The 12,462-nt window shown below is 43.4% G+C and overlaps 1 long non-coding RNA gene across 3 annotated transcripts in view; it reads left to right on the forward strand.

The window, feature by feature from the left end:
* The window catches only part of LOC138923048 (uncharacterized), a 56,067-nt gene that overhangs the window by 19,974 nt on the left and 23,631 nt on the right, over positions 1-12,462 (forward strand). For all 3 annotated transcript variants that reach the window (XR_011436150.1, XR_011436151.1, XR_011436149.1), the window contains exons 6-11: positions 3,180-4,006; positions 7,116-7,210; positions 7,377-7,559; positions 9,193-9,670; positions 9,767-9,886; positions 11,529-11,734. This is a non-coding gene — a long non-coding RNA (uncharacterized lncRNA). The remainder of the gene's footprint in view (positions 1-3,179; positions 4,007-7,115; positions 7,211-7,376; positions 7,560-9,192; positions 9,671-9,766; positions 9,887-11,528; positions 11,735-12,462) is intronic.

The raw sequence follows: 12,462 nt of genomic DNA on the forward strand, positions 1-12,462 counted from the left end.
AGAAAGTGACCTTTAAAAGGAAAAAAATACGTAAAAAATATACATGCATTCCGGGTGGCATCATGAATCTTCAAACTTTCGATATTCTTTGTGTCTCGTGTAAGGATGAAAAAAGTTATCTATTGCTGTATAACAAACCACAACAAAGTAGAGTAGCTTGAAACAGTAACTTATTCTTGTCTCTTATTGTTCTGTGGATTGGCTGGGATTCGCTGGGCAGTTCTTGCTTGGGGTCTCCTAGGAAGTACAGTCAGATGTCAGCTTGGGCTGAAATCCTCTTTGCCTCTATTGTGCTGGATGTCAAGATGGTTCATTTCTGTGTTTGCTGAGGATGCTGGCTGTTATCTTATTCGGGGCTGCCAACTGGAGGGCCTGCATGTGGCCTCTTCATGTGACTTGGGCATCTCTCAAAGTGGTGGCTGGGTTCCAAAAGAAAGCATCCCAAGAGGATATATTCCAAAAGACCAGGCTTCTTACAGCCTAGCCTCAGAAGTCCCAGAAAGTCACCTCCACAGCATCCTATTGGTTGAGCCAGTCACTGAGGCCTAGGGGGAGGGATGTAGACTCCATCTTTTGATATGAGAAGCAGCAGGCAATAAGGGAGGGAGGGAGACTGCCCATCTCACCTTAGTCTTTAGCCTCCCATCTGGCATCTGTACTTTACCCAACTGAGTTAGAAGGGGAAATAGATGATACAACTACAATAACACAAATTATTGTGTGGTGTTTTCTCTATCTCTTTGGCACTCTCTCTTTCTCTGGAAACACAGCACTTCTTGAATGAATGGATAAATGAGTCTCTCCCTTTTCCTCTCTACTCCTTTTTTGCCTCCTCACCTTTCTTTTCTTCTTTTTAACTGCAGATGAAAGGTTAAAAAAAAATGTGTTAAGCAGCAACATACTCTAATTAGTAAATCTTATAGTTAGTTTCTACTCAGATCTCCCATTTCATGTCTACCTGCCCGATTCAGTCATCGTCCTATCAGGGAAGGTGATAAGAATGCAAGCAAAGGAGAGAAGAGAGGGAAAAATGGGAAAGCAAAAGTAGATTATCGAGGGAAGAAGGAAAATATAAATGGGAAGGGAAATAAATCAGGAGCACTGAACACCGTTAAGCCCAAATGGCTGAAAAGACAAAGGGAAAGAAGCAAATTTTTCCCTTATGATGCTGCATCCATCCTTCCTTCCTTTCCAATCCATGGCCGCCATCGCCAGCCTAGTCTAACCTTATTTCTTAATGCCTGAATTTTTGCTATATCATCTTACCTAATCTCCCTGCCTAGTTTTTACCCCTTAGAAATCATCAAAAATGGGGCCAGCCCGGTGGTGTAGTGGTTAAGTTTGTGTGCTCCTCTTTGGCGGCCTGGGGTTTGTAGGTTCCCATTCTGGCACAGACCTATACACTGCTGATCAGGCCATGCTGTGGCAGGCGAGCCACGGATGAAATGGAGGAAGATGGGCACGGATGTTAGCTCAGGGCCAATCTTCCTCCAAGAAAAGAGAAAGAAATAAAATAAAATAGATCATCAAAAACACTCCTTTCCTCATGGTGCTCTCAGTTACAAAAAAAGAAAAGAGAACACTAAATGACTTCTGAAGGATTAAGTCCAATAGAAACATTTTAAGAATTTTCATAATCTGACCTAACTTTCCTTGCCACTCTTGTTTCTCAAGTCTCCCATATGTGAAACTCTTTACTCAGCCAGAGCACTCTACTCAATGTATCCAAATACACAGAAAAATGAGACTAGATCTCACTATTACATCATGAAAAATACAAAACCTGAATCAAGGAAAATAACAGACAACAAAAATATTACATTACAGAAAGCAGTGTGGTGACATTATAAGCTTCTAATTATAGCGCTTATGGTCCAGCTCACTTCTCATGAATACAGCCTTCTCCTTTTGTCTTCTGTCCTTTGCTCTAAGGATCCTATCACCAGGAGCATTCCCCGCCGCTCTCTGCCTTCCTAAATCCTGTCTCATCAGGACCCACAACATTAACTGACTAATTTGGAAGACGTGTGATTAACAGAATCATTCTGGACCTGAAGTCCCTTGTTAACACTACAGCATCAGATTTGATTCTCGATGGACACCAAGTCACTCAAATTCCATCTCAGTTTTTACTCTGTAGATTTGTTCAGTATACAGTTGATTAAAAGACCATTCACCCCAGTTTGGTAGATAATTCAACCAGCCTCCAATCCAAAGTTTGTACAACTTTGATTTGTAGTAATTACAAACGGTAATTACAGAAACAGTTAAAACATTCATTGCTAATATTGTAACTCTTTGGGAACCTGATATAAATGCAGTTTTAAAAAAACAGGATACTTGAAGATAGTAACGTACACCGTGATTAACAAGATTTTGTGGTGAGAGTAGTTTATTGTCAGGTATAATTAAAGCTGTAGATGCTATTCTGAAAGTACAGACTTTAGGGGGCAAGGGAAGAGAGTTTTTGAAGCAAAGTACAAATTAGGAATAATTACAGTGATGGTTATGGAATGTCAACATCCATTTCATCATGATGAGCTCAGTCTCCTTCAAAATTCACTTGAGTCCGGGAAAGCATTAGTGTAAGACAAAAGGCAGCTTTGGGAAAAATACCTTTGAAGTATTAAGGAGTAGAGTGATTGGCAGTCAGCAAACATAAAAATGGACGAAAGAGTAAATGTCTTGATCACCTACGGAAAGTGTACACTTGAAGTATCTTATTAAAAAACCAGTTTCCTTTTTCATGTCCAATGTTGAATGCACCTGCAATTGTTGTTTTTTAATCTATTTTGATCCCCAAACTGGATATAACTAAATGTTTTATGGGAGTCTATAAAGGTGATGAAATTATAAAGAAAAGTAAGTGAAAGATTATCAGACAGGAGAGTGGAGGCTTCTGGGGTGATATCAACATTGTATGATTTGACATGAGTGGTGGGTCTGTGGGTGCTCACTTCATTCTCCTTGTTTATGGTTTATGCGTGTTGCTGTTTACAAAGCAGTTATGTAGAAAATCCGCTGACACTACTACCTTCGACAGTTCATTAGCCCAAGGGTGTCTGTTATGCTTTAACCAGGGCTTTGCTCATGTTCCCTTTTGCCCACATGAAGCCAGTTGTGCATTAAGAGATGACACAAACATCTCTTGAAACAAGAGATTTCTTCTTGTTTTCTAGAAGAAGTAGCGAAGCTGGTCTAGCGCTTGGTGATGTTTCCAAACAGTCCTTTTGTGAATGGCCGTGAGAAGATGTCCTTCTTCAGCCAAGGATGAAGTCTTATACTTTGTATTATTTAAAGTACCTGATGCCATGCTACACAACTAGTGAGTGTGCATCCATCCATCTGACAGATATTTATTGACTCACCTACCAGCTGACTGCCTGGGAAGCCAGAGCAGTTTGCCAACTAATATGGTTAATTGGGATTTGATAAGTGCTATAAAGACACCAGAGATTCAGCAGTTTCTCCCAGCTATGGAACTTATTTTGGCTAATGGATATCACTCCCACTCCCATTTCAAGCTTACAAAGGGATGCTAGAAGAGGATTGAGCAGTCAGAAGGTGGAAACTTAATAAAAATTGAAAGTCAGAGACGGGAGGGAATGAAAGCAGCAGAGGAAGAAGGAGGCAGAGACTGGACGGCCAGCAAGGCCTCAGTGCCCTGCACAGTTTAAGCTGAGCCAGGTATTCTTCCTGTTTCCTTGCTTGATCTTTGCTTGATCCTCCCTCTTGCCGACGCCCTCACCTGGAGGAGTCAAGCCCAGCACAGATGCCACTGAGACAGGTCAAAGCCAGGGAAAGGTCCTGGGATCAAAACTTGGCTAAGTATGATCCAAACTTCCAAGCAGTCAGAAGTAGAAAGAGCCAGAAGATAAACCTAACCCATTTTTGAAGGGGTGCCAAAGGTGAAAAGCAGGAAAACCAAAATTACTCATCAAGTCTAAAGGGGGAGCACAGAGCCAGAAGCTGAGAGGAGAAGAGGAGTCAAGCGAGTCAGTGCCAGGTAAAAACAGAAATAGAGAGTTGAAAAAAAAAAAACAAAAACAAAGCAAAGCGAAATGAAGGGTCCAAGACAATAATTGGGAGCATTCCTTGGGGTTTGATAATGGATTTTATGGGTTAGCTTAAGTTAAAAGCAAAAGATGTGAGCAGATACCTTCCTTCCTTCTGACATTATCTCCCACCTTATCAACAGTCCATTGTTACCAAGGCATTAACAACACTTACCAAACAAAGTCTAGAAGCCCTTTGGGCAGTCTTGCTAAGAACCATCTTAGTCTAGACTGATTTGGCCTTGAGGATGACCACATCTCCTCAAGACAGTTCTCCCTGGAGTCCTCCATTGGCTATTTTGGGAAATGACGCACTTGGACAAATGGTCTACCTAAATGAATGGTTCAGGTCTGAGCAGCATGAGACACTGGCAGATAGGAATGCCTCCCTTAGCAGCAGGAAATTCAGCACTTACCACGTCCCATGCGGCATGCTCTCCCAGAATACTTTTAATATGATATCCCAGTGTATTTAACATTTTAAAATTACTCCATTTGGTTAAAATCAATTAGATTTTTTTGAGGATCTTGGTCTTTCTCCAGCCCAGTTTAAACCATAATTTCCTGAAGACTAGGATTATCTCGCCATGTTCTTTTTCACGTCCCCGTCGTTTCTAGTCAAGCCTCAAAACGTGAAGTCTGCACTGTGGGTTCATAGCACCTCAGAGATCATCTCGATTCTCCCCATCCCACAGTGGGAAATTGACCTCAGTGAACGTGGAGTAGAGTGTTTAGTATCAGCCTTAAAATAAGTGTTTTCTTTTTTATTGTCTTTTCTTCCTGTCTGCTTTTCAGAGTAGAAGCAACAGTAATTTAAACTTTTCTACTATGTGACCTACACTCCACAGGTACCTTATAATAGCTGAGCCAGGGCTTAACAAAGGAATTGGGTGTGTGTGGTATTTGTGTGAGCATGTGCTTGTGTGTGTGTGTGTGTGTGTCACAATCTGATTGCCGATGTGGGATGGGAGATGGGAAAGAATGTTTAGGCACTTGTGTATTTATATCAAAGAGATGGTAGGACCCACAAAAAAGAATTCATTTTTTGTGATGTTAATGTTATATTTTGGGGGGAGGTTTTGGGGGAGGAAGATTTGCTTCTAAGGGGTGGACTCATATCTCTGTGTGGGGAGGCTCAGTTATAACGACAACTGAAGTCTCTCCTGGCGTTGGGATATTTCATTCTCGTAGGGAGAAATGCAATGCTCATCCCTCCTCCCTCACACCCCCGACCACTTCCTTGGTGCCCTTCCAAGGTAGGGCCCTTGGTGCTGGCTGCTCATTCCTCCCCCAGGGGTGGCTTTCCAAGGCCAAGAGGGCCAGAGAGGGCTGCTGCCAGAGATGCTTCTGTTCTGGCTCCTTCTCACTCCCCTTCCTGTCTGCTGGGCCTTTTGGTGGCAGCACCTAGTCCTGACGGGGTTAGAGTACCACCCTGGAGCGGATGGTGTGTGCACCAGCAAGCATCCAGTCAATTCATGAGTTATCCTCTGCGTGAGCTGGGCTGTGATGTGCCGTTATCTTCCTGCTCCCATTGTACACTTCACACACCAGCTTTCTCTCCAGACAGTTGTTTGATCACTAACTACTTCGAATATCATGACCATAGGCTCATTTATTTTTTTCTGTTTTAAAGGATGGTGCTGGTGTGCACAGGGAGCAGCCACGTCAATTTACACATTTGCCAAGGTATCCGATTGTGAGCTGCCTATCAAGGTGCTGACTTTAATAAAAGCTTATTACCATGAGCATTATTTAGCATTTATGTGGCTCCTCACAATTGTTTACCCATTATTTCTCAGCGCTCCCCTGTCCAGGTGATCAGTGTTAGCAACCCGCATTGTAGAGGCAATAAATCCGGGGTCCTGGAGAGGTTTTAGTAATATCCCTAAAAGGACACAAAGTGAATAACCACAGAACAGTGACTTTCCTGGAACCCCTTGAAACTGGCCTGGACCCCTCTCCCTCTAGCATACTTGGCGAGTTCACTCATTCCACCATCTGGTTTGCAGACCTGCACAGGGTGGGCTCTTCTCACAGATTGCAGCTCCGATACCCTGAGGCCTTCCCTGGCAACCTTATCTACAACAGCATCCCTTCCCCAAGGCTCTATCACATTCCTGTGTTTATGGACTCCACAGAGCTTAGTGCCACCTGAAGTTATCTCGTTTATGTGAAGCTGTGTGTCTTTGTGTTTGTTGTCTGTCTGCACCATTCAGGAAGGTCATCACTATGAACATAGCAGTCTTGCCTGGGTTGTTCATGCTGTGTCCATCCTCTTTGTTGAAAGCACCTGTCATTACAGTAGGCACTCAGTAATGCTTGTTGAGAGAATGACAAAGACAGACCCTGTAAATACTGTTACTCACACGTCATTTTCTTTGCCTTTTTATCTCTTTCTGGATTTTCTGGCCATAGTCACACATACAGTCAGTTATTCTCAATTACGCTGGAGCTAATGATCCAGGCTGTGGATGGCCCAGGTCCTTGGCTTCCTTCCCTCTCTGGCTTCCTCTCCTCTGGAGATTCCTCCAGATCTTTCGGTCTTTTCTGGCCTTAGTTGAGAGGGGTCGAGAGGAGAGTAGGGCAATGAAAGTCCTATTAGACAATTTTGCAAGTTCTAATAGCTTTTGACAGGTACAAAGTTGAAATTATTGATCTGAAGATTTATTTTTTACCTTATTTGTGGATTTAAAAAAATGCATCTGTTTTATATATGCAGTACAGTGAAAAGTGCTTTGAAGAAGTTAAAAACACTGGATAAATGTAAGAGAGAATTATGTATGTATGTAGTCCCATTAACCTTGGTAATTGAGACTTGGTTGTAGATTTAAAATATAATTAGTTTTGATAGAACAGTAGCTCACACTTTTCTAATGGGTAGAGCCAGACGAGGCTTAGAAAACGTACCTTTGGTAGATTTTATTTTTGAGCCATCAAATCAAGACAAAGCTTACAATTCCTTCAGAGGCTAAAAGGGTGGCAGTAGTCGTGATTTCTCATCAACAAGTAAGAATAGGCAAATGGTCTTAAACGATTGAGTTTTCTTGCTTCAAATTTCAGGACAATGAGAATACAGTTTCCTCCGAAAAAATCTTAGGCTGATCTTGGAAGAAAGACCCCCTGGATCATCTAAAAATAAAGTTTTCTATTTAAAGGTTGGTTTTAATGTTCATTATAGCCCTATGTGCTACCAGAAAATGGTTTGCCTTTTTGTTTTAAACATAAGGAATCAATGTAACGCCTTATACCTGATAACCTGTGCTGTTGTATTTGGTCCTCCCTACAACTCTGTCCATAGATATTATTGTTGCCACTTTATAGATGAAAAAACGGAAGCAAAACCATTAAGTGCCTTCCCCAAGGTCTTAAAAGAAGTCACCAAGAAGGTGGTGTGGCTCAAGTCTCCTGACTCCAGTTTACTATTTCCCACAATAATGTTGGAAAACCACATTGGAACGGGAAGACTCATTCCAAGTACTGCTGTCACACCAGCAAGCTTCAAAGGTCAGGCAGATATTTTACTTTACGGTTAAATTGGCCACGTTTGCTCAGTGTGTGCTATATCCCAGGCCCTGTGCTTTGCCCTGGGAGGATTCTGGGAAAGTAAAAGACGGATTAGACTTTTCTGGCTCTTACTAGCTGGTGGGAATGGGAGACACATACATACAAACGTGGAAGGGCAAGGGGACAGTGCACTAAGAGAGATACACAGCTCTGTGGGAGCAGGGGAGGAGCAGTCTCTGAACACGTTCCAGGAAAGGAGTCACCTTCCATGCCAAGATGAACTTTGCATGAATAAAGATTTAAGTGAGGAAAGATTGAGAAGAGTGAAGAGGGGAATGGGGTGTCGACCAAATTTCATCCACCTGCAATTTTACTTACTCAAATTTTATCTACCACAGCAAGAAGTTAGTGTCTAATATTTTAAAATTACTTTTAAATACAAGTATTTGCGTATTAGTTATATAAATAGAGGTAAACACCAGAACAACTGTGATAGAAACGGCTCAAGTGGTTTCCATGGGGAATGGAACTGGGGGGATAGGAAGGATTGGGGTTGTGAGGTGGGGGAGGGCCTGCCGTGGTTCTTTATAAAGCCTTCAGTACTATTTGGTTTTAAAGGCACAGGTATGGATTCCTTAGATAAATATTAATTTTTAAGTGAGCCTTAAAGAATGAGTAAGGTTTCTCCAAGGAGAGGGAGGAGGTGGGTATTTATAGCAGAGGACCCAACATTAACAGAGAGAGGCGGCAGGAGAGCAGAGGGAAGAGCAGGTGACCCATTAGGATGACTGTGGAACACACCTCCCTGCGTGGGGACACCTGAGCTGGTGCTTGATTGCAGAAGGCCTTGGATAGAAGGGCGCGCACAGACACACACACACACACACACACACACACACACACACACACACTCATGTGGTTGTCGGCAGGAAAGCAATAAAGGGTATTGGGCAAAGGGGTGATATGCTCAGAACTGAGCTTTACGTACAGCAGTGGTTCTCACCTTGGAGATTACCTTGCTTGTTAAAATTGCTGGGCCCCACATCAAAGTTTCTTCTTGAGTAGGTCCAGAGTGAGGCCCGAGAATCTGCATTTCTAATAAGTTCCCAGGCAATGCTAATGCTGCTGGTCTGGGAACCACAATTTGAGAAGCAATAATAGAGTAATCTGGCAACAAGGAGAAGTCGAGACTAGAGTAGTGGGAGAATGAAGGTCAAGGGACTGTTCCACTAGGACAGAGCAGAAGGAATGGGGCCCTGATGGTTAGTGACGGTGAGAAAGTCCAGAACAGCAATCAAGAAAACAGACTGACGGCTTCAAAGGATAGAGGACCATTGGGCCATGTTCTGGGTCACACCAAATCACAAATCACTGTTAAATCTCCAGTGCTTGGGCCAAGTATGCCAAGAAGCACCTGAAATTCATTTTTAAAGCAGCAATCCTGTCTAGAAATTAAGCTGTGAGTTTTGCCTTACTTTCCCTTTCTTCCCCATCTCTAACATCATTCTAGTGCAATTTAGGTTACAAAAGCATCTTCCAGGGAGAGCATTCATATCTGCACGTGGTCAGAAAGTGTATCTGTCTGTATATATAAAATCGTATTAAAGCTGGTTTCCTTATTATTTCATTTTAGAACATCCCTGTAGCTAAATGGTGTTCAAAGTAAACATGGAGAACAGAAAGCATCCATCTCTACCTAGTGGGGCAAAAAATGACTGAATTCCCATACCATATAAATACCCCATGAAAAGACAGAGGAATCCTTGATCCACCCAACATTCACTGAGTATCTGCCTTGTGGCAAGCACTGCGGATGTGCTTGGATACAAAGATATATAAAACGTGGGCTCCACTCCCAGCAGTTCAACATCTAGCCGTCTTTGTCCCATGCTCTTAAATCTTGCTAAGGCTTGGGTTTTGTTTGTAATAGAAATTCTAAAGCAGGGACAGAAGAAGTTATCTTTTCTAAATTGCCCACCTCTGTTGTCTAATTATTCCACTGAGGAAAACACTTGGTCCTGGATTACTTCGCTGAGCTCAGATATGTTTTGCTGACACACAGAGTCTGGGCAGCATCCAGCCCCCCGTTTACTCCCTGGTCTTTAAGTCTAGTAAGTATTTTATCATTTACACCTTTCGATGTCCAAAGAGAGTGCCGCTCGGGGTTTAACACATGTAATTTCCTTTACTACCTCCCCAAATAACAGGGTCATTTCAGGACCAGGACAGTTTGGCACTGGGACGTGTTTCCCAGAAGTACTAATAGTTCGAGAGAGGAGCAAGTGTCTTCACATCTGCAGGTCTGGGTGCCGAACTTTCTACTGTCGGTGAGAATCATGTCCCAGTGAAAATGTAGAAGTGAACCAACCCTCAAAGGGATAAGGTGACAGGGAGTGGTGTTTACTTGAGTCAGAGAGTAACTGAAAATGACTTCTGCAGCTGGAATAAAACAAAGGGTTGAAGGTCAACTTCCTCTTTGATTTTGGCTAGTCAGCAGTTCAAGCAGCCTTTTCAAATGTTTCGTGTCTGCTGACTTGTCCAACTCTGTAAAAGACCCCACATCTTGCACCAACCTGTACCTCTTGGGCACTGGAGCGAAACAAAAGGAAAAATGTTCCGTCTTATTAGAATTAATGAAGTCATGCCACTCACATCCGTCCACGTTACTCCACTTTGGTCACCACCATTGTGGTCCATGCTGACATCATTTCTCTCGTAGATTACTGCAGTGGCCTTCTCACTGGTCTCTCACATCCTGTTTACCCCATCCAAAGCATTCTTCACATTAAATCACTGTAATTCATTAATTCACAGTATTAATTCACAGTAATCTTTTGGAAACTCAAATAATACAACTAAAATCTGAATACCCTACACATATAAAGAAATCCTAACTTAAAAATTTCCCCTGGCTCCCCATTGCTCCAAAGACTTAACTAGTTCATTTGGCCCAGAGAACTCTGCTTAATCGGTGCCTCCCACGCTTTTCCCTCTTCTTGCTGCATCACGTTCCTCCCTCCTCACTCTCCCTGCTCTCATCACCCAGATTCCTCTGCCTGGAACACTTCTCCCTCCCTGCTTTGCCAAGTTGTCTCCTACTCACCTTTTACCTCTTAAGCCTTATCAGCTCCTGAGGGGTGGGTGAGGAAGACCCTCTTCTCCTTGGTTAGGCCAAATCCCCATGTTTTAAACTCCCTTGGCACCGACAACCAGCTCATGAACCCTTCATAGAATGTAACATGGGACATTTACACAATCTCGTATGATTAATTTCTGCCTGATCTCCCCTCTAGACTGTAAGATCCATGAAGGCAGAGACTCTACCTTTTTGCTTACCATTGTATTCTAGACCCTGGCATAGTGTCTGGCACATGTTAGGTACTAAATAAATTCATTCTGAAGGAAGGAAGAATGAATGAGTGGTAAATTGATACTTCTAAAATAATAAAGAGGAGGCCTAGCATTTTAAATGAGTGATAATAATGGGGTAGCACATATTAAACTTCTAGTGTTAGGTAAACACTGTTCAAAACTCTTTACTCATTCATTCCAGGTCCGAGGACCAACCCTATGAGTACACGTCAGTATCTGCACATAATAGATGAGATCTGAGACTCAGGCTACTTGTGCAAGGCCAGGCAGCCAGTGTAAGGTGAAGCCTTAACAGTTGTCAATATTGTTACTCTATTTATTACTATTCTCACCTTGGTGGAGTTCCTAAGAGTGCCATCGTCAAAGGGGGTGGTGTTGGGCAGGCACAGCCCGCCCCCAGGCCTCTGAGCGCCTTCTCAGGCTGGGCCTGGAGTGAGAGTTTGGGGGCCCAGGGGCTGTGAGGGCCTGCCCACCGTATTGGAAATGGCAGATGGAGGAAAGGATCCTTCAGGCTGGGCAGTGGGGAAGGTCACTCAGGCATCCAGAAACCTTCCTCAGAACCTGTCTTTGAATTAAATCTCAACTCATATCTTCCAGAAGCCTGAGGTGAGATGTCTGGCCGTGTTGCTAGTGCCGTCGCCCTCAAGAAGCCAAACAGGCTCTCAGAGTCTCTCAGGCCCTGCCCCCGGACGTGGCCCCGCCCCAGAGCATGCTGGGCAGGACCTCCCCATAGATCCCTCCCATTGCCAATGTATTCCTCCAGAGGATTCTGAGCTCTGCTTGGTGTTTCCAGCTGTGATGAGGTAAATGTAGTCTTGGTCCTCTGGAAAAGTAGATAATTAAGGCAGATAGTCCACACATGTGAAAGTGTTGTGACTTGGAAAGGGTGGGCAGATCCCAGGTTGGGAGGATTAAGGAAAGCATTGAGGGAAACCTTTCAGTATGGTGGGAAGGAAGGAGGAAAGAAGAGATGGAGGATCTCATTTTGGTTTTGGTTTTGTTTTGTTTTTGAAGTTTTTATGAAGAAAAGTTCCCATCTGATGACTTCTCTGTTTCCCTCTGGTGGTCCAGCACATATGATCAATGAGCGAGGAGTGTGGACAAGGTGTAGGAAAGTGGAATTGTTTTGAGAACTTAGGCAAGCGAGTTGACTGAGAAAACAATCACAGAAGCTCCCCCGAGACAGGGCCTCTGTTTGTTCCCTCCACTGGGTGTCCCAAGTGCTTGGAAGAGCGTCTGGCACATGGTAACACAGGAGGAATGACTGGATTCTGAGGCAGTGGTGGAGCTGAGCAACAGATGTAGAACAGAAGTTTATGGGGCACAAACACACTTGTGTGATTTTATCCAAGAGGAAGCAGGCCCTTATTTGAAGGCAGTTCTAAAACAGGCAGAGTTGGATTTTGCTAGACAGGACGAATGAAAGAAGGGGGTAGGCTGTTTAGAGCAGAGCAGTATATTTAGGTTTAGGATTAAGTGATGCCCCATGAAGTTTTCCTTGGAGAGGGAGGAAATGAAGACAAAGGTTGTC

This window comes from Equus caballus, unplaced genomic scaffold (genome assembly GCF_041296265.1).
Source record: "Equus caballus isolate H_3958 breed thoroughbred unplaced genomic scaffold, TB-T2T haplotype2-0000440, whole genome shotgun sequence".
Classification (NCBI taxonomy): Eukaryota; Metazoa; Chordata; class Mammalia; order Perissodactyla; family Equidae; genus Equus; species Equus caballus.